Consider the following 5,070-nt stretch of genomic DNA (forward strand, 5'->3'; position numbering starts at 1 on the left):
TTGGACGAGGGGGTGAAAAGCACCTTGTTCAAATTCACAGATGACACTAACATGTGGGGAGAAGTGGGCATGCTAGAAGGGAGGGACAGGCTGCAATTGAATCTGGACAGGTTACAGGGGTGGGTGGATGAGAATAGGATGGGATTCAATACTGACAAGTGCAAGGTACTGCACCTGGGGAGGAAGAACCAGCAGCATACCTACAGGCTGAGGAACTCCCTTCTGATCAGTGCAGAGGCAGAAAAGGATCTTGGAGTCATCATTGATGCCAAGATGAACATGGGCCGCCAATGTGGGGACGTGATCAGGAAGGCCAACCGCACCTTGTCGTGCATCCACAGATGCATCACGAGCAGGTCCAAGGAAGTGATCCTCCCCCTCTATGCGACACTGGTCAGGCCGCAGTTGGAGTACTGCGTCCAGTCCTGGGCGCTGCACTTCAGGAGGGATGTGGACAGCCTGGAGAGGGTCCAGAGGAGGGCCACTCGCATGATCAGGGGGCAGCAGGGCAGGCCCTACGAGGGGAGGCTACGAGACCTGAACTTGTTCAGCCTCCACAAGAGAAGCCTGAGAGGGGATCTGGTGGCCGTCTATAAACTGGCCAAGGCAATGGGAGAGTCCCTGTTCCCCCGAGCACTACTGGGAGTAACGAGGAATAATAGCCATAAGTTGACAGAGAGTAGATTCAGGCTAGATATCAGGAGGTGCTACTTCACAGTCAGGGCAGCTAGGATCTAGAACCAACTTCCAAGGGAATTGGTGCTGTCTCCTACTCTGGGGGTCTTCAGAAGGAGGCTGGATAATCACCTCACCAGGGTCGTTTGATCCCAGTACTCTTTCCTGCCCGGGGCAGGGGGTCGGACTTGATGAACTACTCAGGTCCCTTCCAACCCTACCAACTATGAAACTGTTTCATTTTAAGCACAGAAGAATGCGGATTTTGGGGGTTTAAAATCAAAGAATTCATGGGATTTTAATCCAAGAATTTGTGATTTTTAAACAGAGGAAACCAGGATCCCTGTCATGAGACTGCATGCACCAGGGAAGCATGCAGTGAGGATACCCTCAGGTTGTAGTTTCCACCAAATGTACATGTCTATACTACCAGAGTGCTGTAAAATGGTTTGAAGGTAACTACTAATTAAGCTGCAGCCTAGGTATTTTAGCTGGTGCCAGCTTAACAGACTTCTTGTTTAGTCGGCCCCCAAGCCACTGTGTAACAAATAGGCTTGTTTAGGCAGTGCTGTAAGTGAGATTTCTAAAGCAAAGCAAGATAACTGCTTAATGTACTTATTATCATACAAATATCCACAATCCTCTTTCACCTCCAGCTACTTCAGAGCAAAGTCTGGAAACAAAGGAGTTGTAGTTGTTTTTGTTCCTTTTTATTTTGCAAACGATTTCCTGCTGGAGGTAATGTCACAAGGTTTCCTCAGAGATGTTTCTATAATCTCAAAGGAGGAAAAGGTTCCCACAAATATTAGATGATGCAACCACCTTGCCTTGTCCAATTTTGCCATGTCTCAGATTGTACAGATGACATAGCAATGTAAAAGGATATTACATAGCCATTGTTATGACCTTGTTGGTCCACCAGGAAACTTTCTTTGCAGCAATGTCTTCTTTCTGGATATCTAATGAGCTGTTTCTGTTAAAGACCACGCTAAGAATAATTCAAAAAGCTGGATAAGTAACCACATAAGGGAGGATATTTTGATCTTTCACAGTACCGTGGTGATGTTTGCCAACATTTCTTTTCAGTGTGTGCATTTGTAGTACAGAGAATCTAGCTTTTGACTTCCTGCCATCCAGCATCAATCCTGCAGATTGAAACAGAAGAAGGAAATCTGTCAACAATGAACTTTGATTATACAGTTCCAAAATGCTTATTTCAGACTGAGAAAATGCTGTTATGAATAACAGTAACTTTTTGCAGTGAAGACTCAGGATGTATTTAATTAATAATTTAACAAGGAACCAGTATTTGATCTTTTATGTCACATTATATGGTGTCAGTCAGCACAATAATATGGCATACTTAAATGTCAAAAGCATTGGCCCCCTGGCTTCAGATTAAAATCACAGGTGCTAACAGTTCATGCATTCATTTCCCAGCCAAAATAAGTAAGAGAAATAATTTGGTAAAGGGCAGAAAAAGTCAAGGTCTATGAAGTGCAGAGTCTTGAACTACACCAGATCTTTGAGAGAATTGACTAGCAAATCCAAGAAGACAGTGTATTCTTCTTGTAATCTACAACAGTCCCAACTATGAACGTTTCCTTGTATATTTTGTGTTATATTAGCATTTGCTTAAAAAAATACAAAAAGTACATTTCAAATGTATGCATTTAATTATACACTAGAGAAGTCAAATTGCTTCTTTGGCGTCTAGATATGCCAAAGTACCATTTATGACCTTAAATAGGAAAAGATGCCCAAATATTAAAGAATAGATCCAGCGATTATTGCCTGGGTTTTAAAACAAGAATTTTCACAATTGCAGCTCTGTAAAATTAACCAGTTGTGTTTGTAAATAGAATATATACAATTACGTGTTTGCTTTTCAGATGCAAAATTGGACACCCGTTGAAAACATGAGTCCATTTGGTTCAATTAAATCAACAATTTAAATAAAGTAAAAGCCACAGAGCAGAACTAGCGAGCCTAAAGATTGGAAGATTTTTTTTTTGTTTCCAGGCCCAGTTCTTTCATCTTCATCATTTGTAGTTTAATAATGAACTCAACAGGGGCTGCAGAAGCCTCCCTAGGCTCTCTTCCCTTCTCACCTCCCTAGGACAGCTTTATTCCTGAGTGGTTTCTTGTTAGCTACTACCTTAGGTAACCAGGCCCAGCACCACCCTGTCCTGGCCCCACACTGGGATTGGGCCCTGGGGCTAACATCACCCCCACTCAGTCCTGCATGCTGAGATCTGGTGCTGGATCCAGTGTGCAAGGCCCAGGGTTTCCTGTGGGCTGGGATTTGACAGTAGGGGAGCAGTAGCATTTCTCCCTCAATTCCAAGTTTCCAGAACCATGTGGAGCCTTAGGAACTGGATGACATGATACCACAGGCCAGATCTGGCCCATGGGCCAGAGGTTGAGCACCCCTGATTTAAGTGATGCATCACCAGTGTGATGATGAGGTAATAAGTAAAGCTAACTGCACCCTTTCCTGCATAAGTAGGTGCATCACAAACAGGTCCAGGGAGGTGATACTTCCCCTCTACGCGGCATTGGTCAGGCCACAGCTGGAGTACTGCGTCCAGTTTTGGGCACTGCACTTCAGGAGGGATGTGGATGGCCTGGAGTGGGTTCAGAGGAGGGCCACTCGTCTGGTTAAAGGCCTACAGAAAAAACCCAATATGGACCGACTGGGAGACCTGAACCTCTTCAGCCTCCATAAGAGGAGGCTGAGAGGTGATCTTGTGGCTGCCTACAAACTCATTGTGGGGGGCAGCAAGAAATAGGGGATACAATGTTTACCAGGGTGCTGTTGGGGTAACTAGAAATAATAGCCACAAACTGGAAGAGAACAAATTCAGATTGGACATCAGGAAAAAATTCTTTACAGTGAGGGTTGCCAAAATATGGAATAAGCTTCTAAGGGAGGTGGTGCTGTCCTCTTCCTTGGAGATGTGTAGAAGGAGATTGGGCAGACACCTGGCTGGGGTCATCTGACCTCAGCACTCATTCCTGCCCAGGGCAGGGGGTCAGACTTGATGATCTAATAGGTCCGTTCCGACCCTAACATCTATGAAACTATAAGAAGGAAGCCAGCTTGATTTTCAGTTTCCATGGTGAGTTTGTAGCACTGGTAAATAGAAAACCAACCCTTTTATTTTTAAAACGAAGCCCATTTCATCTGAAAATAGTTGAATATGGTATCCCAAGGCCATTTTCACTCTATACCAGGGGTAGCAATTATTTCAGCTAGAGGGCCACTTAATGTGTTTTGGGGACCTGTTGAGGGCCACATCCATCTCTCTCTCTCTCTCTTCCGTCTCTCGTCCCTCCCCCTTGTCCTCCTTCCAGAACCTGGCTGGAGCTGTAGTTTGCCAGAAGTCCTAATGCTCCACTGTGGACCCAGGCAGGAACTTCTGCTGCTCCAGGCATGCGGTGGTGTCAGCTGTGGGTGCAGCCAGCAGGTCCCAGAGCCTTGATGCGGAACCTGCTGGCAGTGTCCAGAGCTGATACTGATGCCCACCTGGCACAACAGAAGCTCCTGTCTGGGTCCACAGCTGACACGGCCAGCAGGCTCCAGGTTGGGACTCCAGCTGGGAGCTTCCACCATGCTGAGAGGGTGGCGGCATCAGCTCTGGACACCACTGGCAGGTTCTGCATCTGAACTCCTAAACTTGCCAGCGGTGTTCACAGCTGACGATGCCTAGCCACTGTGGCAGAAGCCCTGCCTACTAGTTCGTTGGTTGATGCCTCCACACAGGGCCGTCCCTGGGGGGCTGCGAGTCAGGGTGACCAGGCTCTGCACTTTAGGGGGACCGTGGAGCTGGGCGGAGTGGCACAGCGACTCCACGCTGTCACCAGCTTCATGTCCAGCCACTCAGCACCCCGCCACCATATCTGCCACCAGCTTCCTCGTGTCCAGGGGCAGGGCCCCGCTCAGGCTGGTTTGCCCCGGGCCCTGCACCCTGCTTGGGTCATCTCTGCCACCATGTCAAGGGCTGATGCTGTTGAGTGGAGCTGCCAGCCACCCGCAGACCAGATCCAATGAGTTAGCAGCTGTCCACCCATGGGCCAGATTGAAACTGTTGGCAGGCTGGATCTGGCCCTCGGGCTGTATTTTACCCATCCCAGCTCTATACAGATGTGTCTCTGTTAGTCATAATTGAACAAAAGTATGTGCTCCATATGTAGCAACAGTGGAACAAATTCTGCACTCTGATGAATGTACACAGTGGCCACAAGCATGGCCATGCACGTAACGCACATTCAGTTGTTCTCCATGCTGCAAGAGAACAGCACAGGGCGGGAGGGGGTTTGACCCCTAGGTAGTCAGGGTTCATAGATTCATAGATGTTAGGGCCGGAAGGGACCTCAATAGATCATCGAGTC

General features: G+C 47.4%; 1 protein-coding gene and 1 long non-coding RNA gene across 4 annotated transcripts in view; one reads left to right on the forward strand and one right to left on the reverse strand.

The window, feature by feature from the left end:
* The window catches only part of CFAP99 (cilia and flagella associated protein 99), a 110,206-nt gene that overhangs the window by 85,116 nt on the left and 20,020 nt on the right, over positions 1-5,070 (forward strand). The window lies entirely within an intron of this gene.
* Positions 1,507-5,070, reverse strand: part of LOC106722590 — a 33,723-nt gene continuing 30,159 nt past the window's right edge. The window contains exon 4 of the long non-coding RNA XR_001358600.2: positions 1,507-1,820. This is a non-coding gene — a long non-coding RNA (uncharacterized LOC106722590). The remainder of the gene's footprint in view (positions 1,821-5,070) is intronic.

The sequence above is a fragment of the Alligator sinensis genome, unplaced genomic scaffold (genome assembly GCF_000455745.1).
Source record: "Alligator sinensis unplaced genomic scaffold, ASM45574v1 scaffold1051_1, whole genome shotgun sequence".
Classification (NCBI taxonomy): domain Eukaryota; kingdom Metazoa; phylum Chordata; order Crocodylia; family Alligatoridae; genus Alligator; species Alligator sinensis.